A 19,983-nucleotide genomic window follows, 5' to 3' on the forward strand; every position below is an offset into this window, starting at 1 on the left:
CCTCAACAAAATACTAGCAATCAGAATATACAGCAACACATCAGAAAAGTTATATAGCACAATCAAGTGGGATTCATCCCAAGTATGCAAGGATGGTTGAATATATGCAAGTCAATAAATGTGATATACAACATCAACAAAGTCAAGGATAACAAACATATGATTATCTCAATAGATGCAGAAAAAGCATTTGAGAAAATTCAACATTGCTTCATGATAAACTCTCAGCAAATTAGGTATAGAAGGAATCTATCTCAACACAATAAAAGCCACTTACGACAAGCCCACCACCAACATCATCCTGAATGGGGAATATCTAAAGGCTTTTCCCCTAAAAATAGAAACAAGACAAGGATGCCCACTATCACCACTCCTATTTAACACAGTAGTGGAGTACTAGACAAAGCAATCATGCAAGAGAAAGAAATTAAGGGCATCCAGATTGGAAAAGATGAAATCAAACTGTCCCTCTTTGCAGATCCTATATATAAAAAAACCTAAAGATTCTACCAAAAAACTCTTAGAGCTGATTAAAAATTTCAGTAATGTTGCAGAATATAAAATCAACGACCCCAAATCAGTTGCGTATATATTCTCCAATAACAAACTAACAGCAAGGGAAATCAAGAAAGCAAGCCCATTTACAATAGTAACCAAAAAAATAAAACACCTAGGAATCAACCCAACAAAGGAGGTCAAAGATCTCTACAATGAGAACTAAAAATCACTACTGAACTGAAAGGAATTAAAGAAGACACAAAAAGATGGAGAGACATTCCATGCTCTTGGATTGGAAGAATCAACATTGTGAAAATGTCCATACTTCCCAGAGTGATCTACAGATTCAATGCAATCTCCATCAAAATACCAATGACATTCTTCACAAAAATAGAAAAAACAATCCTAACATTCATATAGAACAACAAAAGACCCCAAAATAGACACAGGAATCCTAAGCAAAAAATAAAAAAGGCAGAGGCATCATACTACCTGACTTCAAATAATACTACAAAATTTTATTAATCAAAACAGCACGGTAGTTGAATAGAAACAGACTCTCAGACCAATGGACTAGAATAGAGAACCCAGAAATCCACACACATGCTTACAGCCAACTGATTTTGGACAAAGGCACCGAGAATGTACATCAGCCTCTTCAATAAACGGTGCTGGGAAAACTGGACACCCATATGTAGAAGAATGAAACTAGACCTGTATCTCTCACCATATACCAAAATCAACTCGAAATGGATTAAAGCATTATTATTAAGACCCAAAACTATAAAACTACTCAAGAAAACATAGGGGAAACTGAACTTCAGGAAGTAGGACTAAGAAAAGTCTTTAGGAATATGACACCCAAAGCACAGGCAGCAAAAGAAAAAATAAATAAATGGGACTATATCAAACTAAAAAGCTTCTGCACAGCAAAGGAAATAATCAATACGGTGCAATGACAACCTACAGAATGAGAGAAAATATTTGCAAACTATTCATCCAACAAGGGATTAACATCCAGAATATACAAGGAACTGAAACAACTATACAGTAAAAAAAAAAAAAAAAAAACCTGAAGAACCCAATTAAAAAATGGGCAAAGGAGACAAATAGCCATTTTGTTGAAGGAAGACATTCAAATGGTCAACAGGTACATAAAGAAATGTTCAACATCACTTATCATCATGGAAATGCAAATTAAAATCAAACTGAGATATCATCTCACCCCAGTTATACTAGCTATAATAAAAAAGACTGAGAATAATAAATGCTTGCGAGGATGTGGAAAGAGGGGAACTCTCCTACACTGTTGGTGGGAGATTTGCTGAAGGGATGCATGTACTCCCATGTTTATCACAGCTCTATTTACAATAGCCAAGATATAGAACCAACCTAAAAGTCCATTGACAGATGACTGGATAAGGAAAATGTGATATATATACACTATTGAATATACCTCAGTCATAAAAAAGAATGAAATTCTGCCATTCACAGCAGCATGGATGAGCATTGGGAAAATTATGTTAAGCAAATAAATCATGCACAGTGGGAAAAATACCACATGTCCTCACTCATAAGTGGGAGCTAAAAGAAAAACAAGGAAAGACAGAAACACCACAGTGGTGCTTTGGACTTGCAGATGGAGAGAACATAGGTAGGGTTGCCAGACGGTGGACGGATGGAGGGGGTGAGAGGCTAGAGAGAGGTTGGGTGGGGGACATGAGGAATAATGGCAATTTGTGGTAATGGGCATACTGATAATACTGATCTGATCATCACATCTTGGACACAGGTGGTGACAGTCAGCTTTGTACCCCAGGAACAGGCAAAAAATGAAATAAAAAACCCTATTCCTAAAAGCATTAAAATATGAAATGGGGGTAAATATGCTAAAAATATGTACTGTATCCAGTACACTGCAAACTACAAAGCACTGTTGAGAGATTTTAAAGAAGACCTAAATAACAGAGAAATATATTTTGTTCATATATTGGAAGAATCGATACTGTTATGATATCGATACTACCATAATGATCTACAGATTCAGTGCAATCCCAATCAAAATCCCAGCAGGTAATTTGCAGAAATCATACAGAGCATGTTTTCCAATTACAATATAATTAGATTAAGGACAATAACAGCAAGACACTCAGAAAGTGCTGAAATATTTGGAAATTAAACAACACAAAAAAATAAACCACAGGTATAAGATGAAATCACAGGGAAATTAGAAAACATTTTGAACTGAAGAAAAATGAAAACACAATATATCCAAGTTTGTGGAATGCACCTAAAACAATGCTTAGGAAAAAAATGTCTCCTTAGAAAAGATAAAGATCTAAAATCAGTAATCTGAGTTTCTATATTAAGAAGCTAGGAAAAGAAGAGCAAATATAATCCAAAATAAGTGAAAGGAAGGAAATAATAAAGATAAGAGCAAAAGTCATTAAAATAGAGATTTCTTTTTTTAAACATGCTAGAATAACTTAAACTACAAAATAATGGGAAATAATATATGAAACAATCATTTTCAGACATTGGACAACAGAAGTACAGAACAGTAATACCTAAGAGAAAGCAAATAAACAAGGTGAGTTCTGAGATTGTCCCAGATTGCTGCCCAGAGAGATATTCCACCCCACAGTACAAGGAGGAAGCAAAACAGAGCCCAACTTGAGGAGACAGAGTCAAGAATTCAAGCAGGCCAATATGGCTAGAATTCAAAAAGCAGAGTGCCAGTGAGGAAAGAGCTGTCTACAGAGCTCAGAGATCTGCAAAGGGTTCCTCATAAGTTTTCATCTGAGAACTGATCAATGCATGCGAGTGAGGAAACTAACTCAGGTTGTAGAAATCACCATCAAGAAAAAGCAGGTAGAGTGATACCCTGAACTTACAAGGCTGGAAATATTTCTTGTTCCAAACAGCCAAAATGGAGAAACTTCATGAATATAAGGGGCATTGAGTAAAAGATGATACGATTGTTTATGTAGAAAATTCTAATAAATCTATTTTTAAAATGCTACTAGAACTAATAAATGACTGTAATAAGGAGCTTTTGAAATGAGGTTAGTGTGGCTGGGGAATTAAATTTATAATATATAATTTTAGTTCATTTGAATATACATTGCCAGTGATTAGTGGCTACCACACTAGACAGCACAGATTTGGAATTTATAAAGAACACTTAAAATTCAACAATAGAAAAATGGCCCAACAAAAACTGAAGAGATTTCAACCTGACACTTTACCAAAAATGATACACAGATGCTAAATAAGCCCATGAAAACATGCTCAACATCATCAGTCATCAGGGAAATACCAGTTAAAACCACAAAGAAATATAATGACACACACACAGAATGCCTAAAATTAAAAAGAATGACCATAGCAAGTGTTAGCAAGGATGCTGAACAACTGTAACGTTCATACATTGCTAGTGGGAATATAAAATGGTACAACCATTTTGAAAACAATTTGTCATTTTCTTAATATATCTACCTTACAATCCAGCTACCACTTCTTGGTATTTATCAAGAAATGAAAGTATATGTAATCAAGATACACACAAATACTCATACTTGTATGTGAACATACACAGCAACTTTATTTTTAATCACAAAACTCGAAGAAAACCATATCGTCCACCAGCATTTAAAAGGGGTAGCAAATTGTGGTCTGCTCACACAGTGCAATACCATTCAGCAATAGAAAGTGGCCCAGTATTTATATAAAATTCTCAGAAATGCAAACTAATTTATAGTAACATCAAGTAGATCACTGATTGCCAGAGGGTGGGCTGGAGGTATCAAAGGAGGATTGATTACAAAGGCATACAAGGATACTTTGGAGGTTATATAAATGTTCATTATCTTAATTGCTGTATTCGTTGCACAGGTGCCTAACGTCCAAAATCCATCAAATAGTACACTTTAAACATGTGCACTTTATTGTACATAATTACACTTCAATAAATCTTTAAAGACAAAAAATAAGTCAATAAAATAGAAAGTAAATACAATCGAGCAAAACAACAAAACCAAATGCTGGTTTGTTGAAAAGATAAACAAAATTGATACACCTCTAGCTAGACTGACGTAGGGAATAAAAGATAATTTGGAAATCACCAATACCAAGAATAAAAGAATGATGATTATTATAGTTCCCACATACATCAAAAACATAAAAAAAGAATATTATGCTTAACTTTGTGTTGATTAAGTTGATAATTGGGATGAAATGTACACATTTCTTGAAAGACACAAATGAACAAAATTGACTCATGAAAGAACTGAATACCAAAATAGTTCTATATATATTAACGATAATATCATAATCTAAAATCTTCCCAGAAAAAAACTCAAACACTAGATAATTTCACTGATAAATTCTACCAAACATTTTAAGAAGAAATAATGACCTTCCCTCACACACTTTCAAAAGGAGGAGGTAACACTTTCCAACCCATTTTATGAGGCCACCATTATCCTAATACCAAAACCAGACAAAGATGTTACCAGAAAATTACAGACCCCTATCTCACGTGAACACAGACAGAAAAATAATTCATAAATCATAACCCCCTTCTAAACACAAAAATACATCAGATAAATCCAAACTGAAGGACATTCTACTAAATTATCTAGCCAGTGCTATTCGAAATCATCATCAAAAACAAGGTAAGTCTAAGAAACTGTCACAATCTAGAGGAGATTAAAGAAATACGCTGACTAAATCTAATGTGGTATCCTAGATAGGATCTTGAGATACAAAAAAAAAAAAAAAAAATAGATAAAAACTAAGAAAATCTGAATAAGGTATGGCCTTTAGTTAAAAATGCTGGTTCATTAGTTATGACAAATATACTGTAATATTGTAAAATATAAACAATAGCGTTCCCTGGTTGGGGGCTGTGCAGAAACTGCTTTTCTAAAGCTTTTCTCTAAATCTAAATTATTCCAAAATAAAAAGATTATTTAAAAAATGAAATAACATAATTCACCAAATTAAGTCTGAAAACCCTCACAAAACCCCAACATGATCATATCAAAGTTGCAGAAAAAGCATTTGACAAAATTCTACTCATTCATGATAAAATACTCAATTACTGGAATTAAAGGGCACTTCGTACTTCACAAAGGGCATCTTCCAAAAAAATTCTAAAGGTAGCATACTTAAAGTTGAAAGACTGATATATTCCTACCTAAGGTCAGGAATAAAGAAAGTATATCTTCCTTACCATTTCTGTTCAATAATATACTAGAAGTTCTAGCCAGTACATTATGGCCAGAAAAGAAAATAAATATCAAAAATTAGAATGGAAGAAATAAAACTTTTTATTCATAAAGAAAATGAATGTGAACAAAGACTATACTGAGAAATCTACATTAAAGCTAATAGAATTTTATTTAAAAAGAGCTAATAGAATTAATAAGTGAACTTAGCAAGGTTAAAGGATAAAAAGTTAATAAAATCAATTGTATTTCTACATATTAGCAATGAGCAAATGGAACATAAAATTTTTAAAATAGTCACAATACCAACAAAACAAGATACTTTGGAAAGCAAAGTAATGAAAATATATACATACAGATTGATGGAATAGAATTGACTCCAGAAGTAGACCTATACATACAGGCCAATTGATTTTTCATAAAGGTTCCAGAGTGAAAACACATGTCCTCTTTTCCCAATCCAATTGGGGAATAATAAAAACTTAATTAAACATAATTAAAAACTTTTGCTCCTCAAAAAAAAAAATACTGTTAAGAAAATAAAAAGACAAAGACAGGTTTAGAGAAAAAATTCTCAATATTTATACTGGACAAAGGAGCTATATCCAGAATATATAAAGAACTCTTACAATTCCCTAAGTTTATAAATTAAAAAATGGGCAAGAAATTTAAACAGATCACAAAGAAAAACACATGAACAGGCAATAATTCTATAAAATGATGCATGATATCATTTATCTCCAGGAACATGAACATTAAAACCACCATATGCCCACTAGAATGGCTAAAATTTTTTAAACTATCATTGCTAAGTTTTGGTGAGGATGTAGAACACCTGGAAATCTCATACATTGCTGATGGGTATGTAAAATTGTACAACCATTTTAGAAAACAGTATGGTAGTCTCCTTTAAAGTTAAACAAATACTATATGATTCAGGAATTCAACTCTTAGGTATTTACCCAGAGTGAAGAAAATGTCCACATAAAGACTCGCATACAAATATTCTTAACAGCTTTCTTAATAATAACCCCAAACTGCAAGCAACTCAAATGTCTACTGACACATTAATGAGTAAACTAATTGCGGTATACAAGGTGCAATGGATACTACTTGGCAATAAAAAGGAACAAACTTCTCATACATACAACATAGATGAATCTCAAAAACATTCTGCTGAGCCCAAAGAGACGGACACAAAAGAATATACGGGACAGAGAGGGATATTTCCATTTGATAAAAAGTACAATACACCAAAAAGATCCTACACTTTATGGACCTAACAATATAGGTTCGAAACATATACAGCAAGAAATTAATAGAATAACAAGTTTGTGAGTCCACAATTGAAGTGGGAAACATTTCATAGCTCTTTTGGCAAGTGACAGAGTAAGAGGATAAAATATTAGGAAGAATATTGATTATTTATATAACTGGTAATACTTCACATACATACATGTAATACTCATAAAAACCTAACTATATATCAAGTCATAAAAAATTTCTTAAAATCAGATACCATACTACCATATTCTCTGGTACAGGCCATAAACTTAGAAATTAGCATTAAAAATTATGGCCAAAAGTGAAAACAAAAGAAAATAATATAAAATAAAATAAATAAAATTTCCACTTTATACTAAAAAATATATGAAGTAATAAAATAATTACATTAAGCAATATAATTTATAGGAAGATTTAGCCTCCATGACTTAGAGATAAAAGTCAATGATTTGGTGTCTGAATCATTTCAGAATCATTCTGTCATTTTCATTTAAGCTGATGACCTGTCTACATGAAGCCACAACACATAGAACCTAATGGCCACATAAGATTATAATAGTAACAATGACATTTCTTTACCCAGCTCCTAGGAATGGTCTTTATCTTAAGATACAGAAAATTCTCAAAATTGAATTGATCTTATTGAGGCAATCTAGTATGCTGGCTAAGATAACAAACTTTAGAGTCAGAGAGAAGTAGATTTAAATTTCAACTCTGCTACTTAATAGTTGCAAACATAAGATAATTTATTTTAAACCTCTAAGATTAAATATCTTTATTTGGAAAATAGAAAAGCTGCCAAACAATGTATACACAAAATATTAGCGTAAAACCTGGCATATGGTTCTGCCTTTTGTAGCAACACGGATGAGTCTGGAGAAAATTATGTTAAGTGAAATAAGCCAGACAAGGAAAGAGAAATGCCACATTTTCATTCATTAACTGGGAGGAAAGGAAAGGAAAGGAAAAAGGAAAGGAGAAAGGAAAGGAGGGGAGGGAGGAAGAAGGAAAGGAAGGAGGGAGGGTAGGAGGGAAGGAAGGAAGGAAGAAAAGACCACAAAAATACACTGAACTTTTAGAAGGAGAGAACAAATGCTAGGACACTAGAGGGAGAGGGGAGGGAGGGAAAGGGTTTGGGAAGTGAAAGGTTGGGTAAAGGGCATAAAGAAAAATGATAATTTGTAATAATGAAATGCTAATAATTAAAAATAAAAATTAAAAAATCTTGTACTTTGCAATATGCAAATAATTTTAAGAATTTGATAATATACAAATAACTCTTATAACTCATTAATAAAAATTCAAATAACCAATTAAAGATGGTTTAAGTTTTAAATATAAATTCCCTCCCAAAAGATACACAAATAGCAAATAAACACTTGAAAATATGCTCAATATCATTAGGGAAACACAAATCAAAACCATAATAAGTAACCTCTTCACACACACAAAGACGGCTATAATCAAAAAGACAGAAAATAATGTTTTGGTAAGTATGTGGAGAAATTGGAACCTTCATATATTGCAGGTGGGAAGGTAGAATGGTGAAGCTGCCTTGAAAAATAGTTTGGCAGTTCCTTAAAAAGTTAAACATAGTGTTACCCTAAGACCCAACAATTCTATTCCTAGTATATACCCAAGAAAAATGAAACAGATGTTCACACAAAACTTGTAAAAGAATGTTTACAGCAGTGTTATTCATAAATAGCCAAAAGGTGGAAACAACCTAATTTTCCATCAACTGATGAATAAAGAAACAAAACGTGGTATCTATCCATATAATGGAAGGTTATTTGGCAATAAAAAATTAATGAAGTACTGATAAATGCTACAACATGGATGAACCTTGAAAACACTACACTAACTGAAAGAAGCCAGTCACAAAAAACCACATGGCATATGATTCCAGTTATATGGAACGTCCAGAAGAGGCAAAGAAAGGAAGAAACAGAAAATATAAGAAACAGAAAATAGATGAGTGGTTGCTTAGAGCTAGCAATGGAGTGGGGGTGGGTGGGAGAGAATGAGGAGTTACGGTTAATGGCTACAGGTTTGTTTTTGGAGTATGAAAATGCTCTAAGATGGTGGTGATGGTTGCACATCCCTGTCAATATAATAAAAACCACAGAAGTGTATGCTTTTAATGGCTAAGTTAAACAGTATGAACTGTATCTCAATAAAGCTGTTTTTAAAAAGAAAGAATGTTGTCTGGTCCCTTTTCCAACAAATTACATGATCTGAGAAATCACATTTTTTATTTAAAAATGAGAATAGTATCTGTTTCTATCTTTCCACCTCCAGCTATAAGAATACATAAAAGGTATGCGACAGAAACATTTTAGAAAGCTAGTTTCTTCATAGTTTGAAGATGACTGTGTTAGTTGTCTATTGCTGCCTAACAAATTACCCCAAAACATAGCAACTTAAAACAACAAATATTTATTATCTTATACAGTTTCTAAGGGTCAGTAATCAGGGAGTTCCTTAGCTGGGTGGGTATGGCTCATATCTCTTATGAGGCTGCAGTCAAGCTTTCATCTGGGGCTGCCATCTCTGAAGACTTGACTGGCATTGGAAAGTCTGCTTCCAAGCTCATCATGTGGCTGTTACTCGGAGGCTTCAGTTCCTCTGCTGTGGGTCTCTCCACAGGACTGCTCATGAAATGGCATCCCCCAGATCAAGTGATCAGAGAAAGAGAGTGTGAGAGCAATCAAGAGGGAAGCTTCTTTTATAACCTAAACTCAGAAGCCACACATCATCACTTTTGCCAAATCCTATTGGTTACACAGATCAATTGTGATGCAACGTAGAAGGGGATTAGGGGCCAACCCCCTGGCGCACTCGGGAGAGTGCGGCGCTGGGAGCCCAAGCAGTGCTCCCGCCGCGGGTTCGGATCCTATATAAGGATGGCCGGTGCGCTCACTGGCTGAGCGCGGTGCGGCCGGTCAAAAAAATGACAAAAAAAAAAAAAAAAAAAAAAAAAACGTAGAAGGGGATTAGGCCAGGGTGTGACTACCAGGAGGTGAGAACCACTGGGGGCCACTGTGTAGGCTGGCTATTAAAATAACATTATGATAATAAACAGACAAAAGATCCCACATAAGCAAATGTTTGAGCTTTGCACTGAAAGAGGATACTACTTATTCCTCAGCAGTGTGACAGATGCACTCTCGGAGATGTATTAAGAGTTGCAATAAAAGGGTTTGCAAGGACCATTCATATTGTTTTCCATTCTACTTGTTGCTGAGTTGCTATCAGAATAAAGGAACACAAAATTGTAGAGTTGAGGGCTACATGAAATATTCAGTCAACTTCAATCCACCCCTCCCCCATCACTGACAGATGAAGGAAAAGTCCCAGTCACAGAAAGGATAGGTGACTCTACCAGGGTCATATAGCACTAGAGCAGGGACCCAGAATCCACTCTCTGTGTCTTCCCATTACACTAGGAACTAGGTGTCAGAAAACTAATGGCAGTGATAATATACATGATATAGTAAATGTGTGAGCATAAAGTCAACATACATTAAATAGCTGCTTACTCCAGAATTGACATTTCTTTGTGTGGCTTTTCAACACTGGCAGTGTTATACTATGTCAGGCAGCTGCAGACTCATCCCTTTTTCCATTCCAACTGAGAGCTGACCTACTTAGCTAGGGGAATAAAGAAATCAATCATTCAGTTCAGCTAATATTTACAAAATATCTGTTCTATAGCCAGCACTGAACATTTAGATTTGGAAAAGCAGAAAATACGGTCTCTTCACTCAAAGAGCAGACAGTCAAGTTGAGAAGATAAGCCTAAACCTGGAACACCCAGAAAACTAGACATTATGTGACAGGGTACCAGACAGATTGATATATTTTAATGATTTTATTTAACAAAAACTTATATAGCAATCACAATATGCCAAATACATTATAATATTAACACTTTTAATCCCCTTTGAGGTCACCCCATTTTACGAGGAAAGTGAGGCCTGAGGAGGTTAAGTAACTGCAAAAATTCTCACAGCTGGTAAGAAGATCCAGGGTTCAAACCCAGGAAGAATATGGCTCCAGAGTCCAAACTTTCTTAACCACAGTAATATTAAGCTTCTTGCTAAAAGTAACAATTATTCTTCTGCTTCCTTCATATGTCTTTTTCTCAAGGTTCTGACGGAAAGTCAATCAAGAAATGCCAAAACTCCTTTGAGAAACCCTAACTTTCAAGCTGTACAGGAGAAGGGATTTATCTTGCAGTGAAGATGTACTACAGTGAGGATGTCTTAGGATAGCCTGCTATCCCATGAACAATGGTGAGGAAGGATGAATAAACATGCATTAATGAGAGAGTGCTTTGCTGGTGCCAAAATGAAAGATAAAATTGAATCAGAACTGTGATTAGAAAATTATGCTAAAGTTGGAATGAAGAAATTAAATGGATGTGCTGTCCTGCAAGTACAAAAATAAATTTTTACCCTGTCAAAGCCCACTAGAACGTGGGGAGACAATATAATCTCCTAAAGATTTCCTCCCAGCATCATACCATAAAAAATTAGCACATTGTACCAGGAACAAATGTATTTGATTGTTTTTAATGAATATAGAAAGCAGTTTAAAAAGAATAAAGTGATATGTGGGCCTGAGAAAACTTTTGACTAACAAAGCAATGAAGTCCATTTTGGTAAAAATTTGCCAATTTTGCCACTAGCATAAATTTCACAAATAATACCAATCAACAAGAAAGTCTCTTATGTATTGGCTACCTGAAGGAGGTCAGGAAAGTCAGAAACTATTATGGTAACCTACTAAATTCCTCTCTCGGTTTGGAAATGGAGCCACTCCTTCATTCACTCACTCATCGAACAAATAGTAATTGAACTTCAAGTATGTACAAGGCATTATTTTATTAACAGATGTATGCTAGGACACTGAAGAGAACATGATATATAAGGTGATTCCAATGAAATGTGATTGAGTGCTATGACTAAAAGATACGCAGGGTTCTATAGGAGCATGAATATTATTTATGAGGCATTAGAGGAGTTTCTGAAGCAAGTGACACTTGAGCCATGATTAGAGAGTATGGTGGGTTTAGGAAATTGTAAGCATTAGAATTCAGAGTATACAGAATGGGAGAAAATATTTGCAAATTATACATCTGACAAGGGATTAATATCTAGAATGTGCAACGGTTAGAGCTTGGTGTTGTAACACCAAGGTCAAGGGTTTGTATCCCTATACAGGTCAGCCACAAAAAACAAACAAAAGCAGCAACAGAATATAGAAGGAACTCAAACAGCTTAACAGTAAAAAAATAAAAAAATCTGATTAGAAAATGGGTAAGGGGGCTGAATAGACATTTCTCAAAGAAGATATACAAATGGCCAACCAGTACCTGAAAAAATGCTCAACATCATTAAGCATCAGGGAAATGCAAATCAAAACCATACTGAGATATCATCTCACCCCAGTTAGACTGGCTATGATATCATCTCACCCCAGTTAGACTGGCTATTTTCAAAAAGACAAAGAATAACAAATGCTGGCAAGGATGTAGAGAAAGGGGAATCCTTTTACATTGTTGGTGGGACTGTAAATTTTACAGCCATTATGGAAAACAGTATGGAGCCTCCTCAAACAACTACAGATGGAACTACCACACAATCCAGCAATCCAACTACTGTGTATATAACCCAAAGGAATGGAAATCATCATGTTGAAGGGATATCTGCACTCCCAAGTTCATCAAAGCTCTTTCTACAATAGTCGAGATACTGAACCAACCTAAATGTCCATCAACAATAACTGGATAAGGAAAATGTGGTATATATACACAATGGAATACTACTAAGCCATAAAAGAGAATGAAATTTTGCCATTCACAGCAACATGGATGAGCTTGGAGAAAATTATGTTAAGTGAAATAAGCCAGGCACAGAAAGAGAAATACTGCATGTCCTCATTCATAAGTGGGAGATAATAAAGACAAAGAAGCAACCAAGCATACATACCAGCTCTAAAAGGCTTTATAATTCCCATGAAGAATAGATCTTATTAAATAATCTCAGAACAAATGTCAAATTTCCTATTATTAATTAGAGAATTCTGGTACTAATAAAACAAACAACCCCACACGTAAAAAAATGTGATGCGAAACACTCTTCGTCTAATATAATGTTCCAAGCACATACCAATGTATAATATCAGAGTACTTCAAAAATTTCGTGGAAGAATAGAATTAAAAAACAATATGGATCTTTCCGTGAACTTTCTGAAGCACCCTCAAATAAAACTTAGCACTCACCTGGTACCAGGCCGCTTTTGTAAGGCTTTACCCAGGATATGAGATGGAGCACTCCTCCTCCTTTCTGCTTCCATTTTCTGTGAGGAAAAAATATTGAAATGAAGACCATGTGGCTTATAAGGGAAGTAAATGTTGATTTTCAACTCAAATCAACAAATTTTCTATTGCCTATCTTTACCTAGTAAGTAACCTAAATTTCATTATGGAGATAAACTATAACATCAAAAATGGGATAGTAAGTGTCAAACATGGTATAGGCAGTGTTTCTTATGAGAATAAACAGGTTAAATGTTGATCTGAGTATTTGGGAAAAGTAAGATCATAACCATTACTATTGCTTATCATGTGTCAGGCCCTATGTTAAAGGCTGGACATAGATTATCTCATTTATACCCCAAAATGTCATCAGGGTAGGAACTACTATTCCTATCTCATAGGCAGGACAGGCCCCAAACTGAGCTTCAAGGAAAGACAGTACTTGGAAAGATCCAGTAAAAGAGAAGAAAAAAACTGTTAAAGTGAAGGCATAGAGACTAAATTTTTACATAAACATTTAATCAACTTTTAAATTTTGTTCTACATTGAAATATTTGCACATTTGGGAATCTCTTCCTCCAAATAGGCTTTTTTAGTGTAACTTTTTTTAAAAAAAGAAAAAAATCATTTTTTCTCTTCTAGGTGGTATATTAATAGAAGATAAACTGGATAAGTCAGGTACTCTGTTTCCAATGACCTAAAATTTGTGGTGAATGAGGCTTGGATTGTCCAGATAATTACTCTCTAAATTCAATCTTAATATCTCTAGATACAGCCAGAGAGCCTGCCACTAGAGACAGATGAGTAAAATTAACAATATAACCACAAATAGCCATGAGGGAAGTTCAGGCTGTGTCACACTAAAGCCATTCTTCCTGCTATACCCTTTCGCCCTATCCTAACCAGAAGTCTCACCCATGTCTGTGGGTGGGCCTAGGGCAGTCATGCTTGGGAACTGGATGTTGCTCTAATAGGAACCATATAAAACTAACCAGCTGGCTCAGTGTCAGTATCTCATTACATGACTCATAAAGGAACTGTTTCTTGGCTAGTAAAATAAAACCTACATCCTAGCATAGGAATAGAGGAGGAATCATCCAGTGGGAAGGGGATACTGAAATTCTTTGGCACAATTCTTATCCCACAAATTCACAATGGCCCCAGGGATCTCTCCCAACTTACTGTTGTCATCACTGCTCTGGCCTTAGTGTTTCTGTTCCCCTCATTAATCTTTTGGCTCACATACGGAGTCTGTACACCCAAATCTTCTTACCACAGCTGAGACAGCAGCTGAAACAATTATTTAAAACACTGATCAAAGACAAGAAACAAATGGGTTAAGAAACAGAGAATATCAAACATATTGATCAGGAGTTATTAACCATGAATCAGTTTCAGGCCAGGTTACTTGTATAACTTTTTTTGCATGATGTATATTTATTTGGTGCTTTTCTTCTAGAGAAACAGCCCACAGCTGTCAGATTTCCAGAAGAGTCTAATCTCTCCCAACCCTAGTGATTTCAATCACCTAGTTTATATATTCTATCTTGCTAGTCTCATCTCACTATTTCTATTAGTCACACCTCTTCGGAACCTCAGGAATCTAACATCCTGAGGCTAATGTAACTGCACAGGTTGCAGGGAGAAAGGAAATTTGGAAGACAAGTATTTGTATAGCAGGATATAGCAGCACCTCCCGATGTGAAGAGTCTCAGTAATGGAATACTGCATTGATTTTACGACAAAAAAAGTGGCAGTTTGTTCATATGCATCAAGCTATAGTCTAAATTTTTTGCAGGATTCTGTTTCGCCTTCAGACCTTGGCTTGATTCCTACTACCTGTACTGTATTGTTACAGCAGTAGTTACACCAATTGTCTGGTTGGGGTTATTGTTGGATTCCTGCCGACACAGGCAATGGTAAAGCTACGTGACAACACCAATTGTGTGGCTAGGCAATTCATAACTAAAGCCAAAACATTTCATTATTTTAGTTATACTGTTTCCACTTGTACTGTCAGGGCTAGGGCTCAGACACTTCAAAGCCATTGTACAGACTGGGTCATAGACCCCTCACACACAGGTCCACACTAGGTAATTGGGAAAGATCCCGGGAGCCATTGGCAGTCCTCAGCAGTAGCAGCAGAAGCAGCAGTGGTGGTGGCTTCCCAGGACATCCTGGGGACACCGGCAGCAACAGCTTGCAGCAATGGCCTCCAGCAGCAGTAGCTTTATTTGTAATAGCCAAAGCCTGGAAATAATCCAGATGTCCACTAATAGGTGAATAGATAAACAAACTGTGGTCTATCTCTACAGTAGAATACTACCCAGCAATGAAATGAACTATCAGTACATGCAAATCCACAGATGAATCTCAAACCAAAAGAAGCCAGGCAAATGTAAAGTCTGATTCCGTTTATATAAAAGTCCTGAAAATGCAAATTAACCTACAGCAACAGAAAGCAGGCCCGTGGGTGCCTGGGAATGGGGAGAGACTAAAGGGATTAGAAAGGGACAGGACGGAACTTCGAGGGATGATGAATATATCCCTTACCTTGACTGTGGAGATGATTTCACATGCATCAAACTTATGTCAAAACTCATAAATTTACAATACTTTAAATATGTACAGTTAGCTGTATGTCAATTATACCTCAATGAAGCTGTTGAAAAATTTTAGCTCCTCAGTTGAACCAGCCACATTTCAAGAGCCATATGTAGCACAGTGGCTACTAAACGGGACATTATAAATAAAGAACAGTTCCATCAATGCACAAAGTTCCACTCAACAGGACTGCTCTAGACCAGGGGTCAGGAAACTACACAACAGGGAATAACAGCATGTTTTTCTAAATAAAGTTTTACTGGAACACACAAGCCCATTCATATGCATATTGTTCACAGTGCTACAATGGCAGAGCTGAGGAACTGCAACAGAGTAGGTATGTCCTGCAATCCTAAAATATTACCTGGTCCTTTAAGAAAAGGTTTGCTGACCCTGCTCTAAACCATAAATTCTGAGGACAGGAATCATATCTGCCTTGTTCACCACTGTACATAACCTGACTAGCATTGATGAAACACCTAATATGTAGCAAGCACTACTCTAGGCACAGGGAGGTAGCCTTGAACAATACAGAGAAGGTCCCTATCTCAATATTTTCACAATCTGGGGAGAGATACAGGTAACAGATGAAAAGCAAGTAAATAAAATATCAAACAAGGATGAATGCTGAGATGACAATAAAGCAGAAGGTACAGAGCATGACTGTGGGGCAACTTCCATTTAGGTAGTCGGGACAGCCCTGTGGGAGAACCTAAGGTCTGAACAACATGAAACAGTCAACATTGCAAAGACACCATGTCCTCAAAACAGGAATGCATTTGATGATTTGATGTATGAGAAAGAAGGCCCACGTGGCTAGAGAACACACAAATGAGGATGAAAAGAGGTCTAAATGTTGTTATAAATGTGACCGAAAGCCACCACAAAATTTTAAGCAGGTGAGCAACATTATCAATTTACATTTACACTGAGTAAAAAAGTGGGAAAAGGGCAAAGCAACCTTTCATTTATTGGGCAAGTACTACTTGATAAATGATGCTATTCCTTAATTATTCCCCCTTTACCAGTATGCTTAATAACACTCAGAACTGTTCAGGAAAATGTCTTATTTTTTCCCAATTCTGTAAGTTTACAAAAATAAAAAATGCTTTAAAACCTCTGTCAATTACTTAACATTCATTTATTTTCCCAAATGTAGCACTAAACTGGTAAATTCATACGTGTTATTTAGGAAGACTTGAACACACACACACACACACACACACACACACTCTCTCTCTCTCTCTCTCTCTCTCTCTCTCTCTCCCCTTCCATCTCTGAAGGGGAAAAGCGACAAGGACAAACCGCAGCTTGAATACATCAAAGGCTGAGCCGGCACTACAGCCCATACATCATCAAGCTCACGACACCCCTAGATGGCTCTGCGACACGATTAAGGTCCTTGGGAACTTACATACACTCCTAGACGGCGTACAGATCTCACCTCTCTTCAACTGACCTCCAGCCGACCCACGATCCTGTTGGGAAGATTTATGAAAGACAGTAAGATCAGTACAAGCAGGGAGCTAGAGGTATAGGTGCAATGCCTTAAGATATTTCCTAAGTAAGAGCTACATGATCCCTCCAATCGCATCTTCTTTCCAGAGAAGCTGGAAGAGCACCGCCACGATGAGGAACAAAAATGGCCAAATATCCAATATTGTAAGGTTTTGTGCTTGGAGTAAGGGGGCGGGGATGGTGGCAGATACGGATAGAAGCATCTAAATCAGTGTCTAAGAGCGGCCCACGTGCACTTGCTCAGGGAACTGTTCCAAGGAAACCCGACCCCGATCGGAATGCTCCCACCACACCGCGGCCATGTTGATCGGAATGACAACGCTACAAGTAGTTGCCCACATCCCTCCTCCCAGCTTTGACAGGGAACACGTGCCACCCCCACGCCCACACAGACACCGAGATCCCTCTCCAGCTCTGCCCAAGTCCCGAGGGCCAGGGGACGAGTGCAGGGCGAAGGCTCCCCACCTCGGCCCTCGCGACCCCCTGACACAGCCCCCGGCTCCCACACGGCCCGGCTCTAAGCCAAGCCAAACCTCCATGTACCCGAGTTTCGACTGTTAGCATCCATAGTCGCACCTCCAAACTCTGACCACCACCTCGGAGACCTGCGGCCGATCCAGGACCGTCCAGCAGGGCACGGGAACACCTCCCCTCCCCAAATTACCGTGGAGCAGCCGCACCTCCGCAGCTAGATGAGGGGGCTGAGCCCGTCCACCTACCTTCTAAGTGGCTGGCTGCTGCGCCCACGCAGATGCCGGCGGTCCTGATGACTTCGGAGATGACCCTGCCAAGGGGCGATGCGCGCCCAGACAACCTCGGGGTCTCAGGGTCCAAGCACGCAGAGGGGCCGGGGGAAGGTGACCCCCCCAGTCCAGGCCCCAGGCCCGGACTGAGGGAGGAGCCGGGCTGCCGATCCTGCGGCGGGTGGAGACGGGGAGGGAGGCTGCGGGTCGCTCAGAGACGGGTTAAGACTTCGGAGACGGGTTAAGACTTCAGAGACGGGTTAAGACTTCAGAGATCAATAAGGCAGCTGGTACCGGAGTGAACCGAGAGACAGCAGTGCGGTTGTCGTCAGGGGCAACAGAACACGTGAAGGCCCTGAATGGAACACCGAGGGCCACAAGCCTCCAGCATTAAAGCCCCGTGACGGCATCCAGCTCACGTGACACGGTGGCGGGCTCGGAGGGCGTGCGCGGGGAGAGGGAGCTGCGGCAGCGGCAGCGGCAGCCAAGGGCACGAGACCCCGCTCAGCATCCTCACCTTCTTGGTGCCAGGGCATCCGGCGATGAGAGACACTCCTGTCAGGGAAGAGGAGTGCCCCGGCTGCCCCCACTAGAGTCTCCTGCTGGGGGGACATCGCTTCCATGAAGAAAATGTTCAAGCAAATCCCATTCCAGGAGGAGGCTTCACGGTCATGTCTGCGGGCTGGCGGCCAGAGGGGAGAGGACGTGCAGGCTGAGGCGCCCGCGCTCAGGCGGGGCGCCAAGCTCCGGGTGTGGGCAGCGCGCCTCCGGTGTCGAGGCCATGTATCGCCGCCTGCGCTCGGCACCTCCAGCTGAAGGCGATTTCGGTGGCGACGGCCTGTCAGTGCCGGCCCGCCCCGCCTCGGGTCCGCCCCCTCCGCCGTCCAGAGGCCTCTGTGCTCTATGGATGGGTTTAACAGCCTATTGGACACAGCTAAAAAAAAAAAAAAAAAAATCAATAAATTATAAGATAGGTCAGTGTAAATATCCAGAATGAACCATTGAGAAAAAAAGAGGTGGAAAACACAGAAGAGAAGGCAAGCAACAGAGGACACAGCCATAAAGTCTAACACTTTATAATTGGAATCTCAGAAAGACAGAAAGTAGAATGGACCAGAAGAAATATTTTAAAAGATAATGGCCTAGAATTTTTCAAAACTGCTGAAAAGCATCAACTTGCAGATTCATGAATTTCTATGAAAATTAAAAGAAAAGAAATTTTAAGAAATCTACATCTAACAAAACATGGGAAGTTTAGTGAATATGAAAGATAAAGACAAAAATTTAAGAGCATTCAGAGAAAAGTGGACTATTTCCTTCAAAGAAACAACAAATAGATTGAGAGCTGGCATTTCAACAGAAAAGAAAAAAGAAACCAGAAGACGATTAAAATACATTTTCAAAGCTCTGAAAAATAATTACTGCCAAACAAGGTATCTATATTAAAAAAAAAAAAAAGATATTTAACTCAGCAAAAATATCCCTCAAGAATGCAGGTAAAAAAATTTCCAGGCAAAGCAAAGCTAAGAGAATTGATCACTTCCAGTATGTCATTAAAGAAAATAACAAAAGAATTCTTTAGAATTTTAAATTGAAGATATGTACGAAGAATTGAGAGAACAAAAGGGTGAGAGTGAGGTAAAATAACTGTTTAAAACAACAATAATAGTATCTTCTTAGTTTAAAATAAACAGAATTAAAATACTCAAAAACTGTAGTGTATAAGTCAGGAAGATGTGAAAATATTTCCGAGGTCCTTGCATTGCCCAGGAAGAGGGTA

The 19,983-nt window shown here is 37.7% G+C and overlaps 1 pseudogene; it reads right to left on the reverse strand.

The window, feature by feature from the left end:
* Window positions 1-19,079, reverse strand: part of LOC134375258 (rho GTPase-activating protein 20-like) — a 100,437-nt pseudogene extending 81,358 nt beyond the window's left edge.
* Between the last annotated feature and the right edge of the window lie 904 nt (window positions 19,080-19,983).

The sequence above is a fragment of the Cynocephalus volans genome, chromosome 4 (assembly GCF_027409185.1).
Source record: "Cynocephalus volans isolate mCynVol1 chromosome 4, mCynVol1.pri, whole genome shotgun sequence".
NCBI lineage: Eukaryota > Metazoa > Chordata > Mammalia > Dermoptera > Cynocephalidae > Cynocephalus > Cynocephalus volans.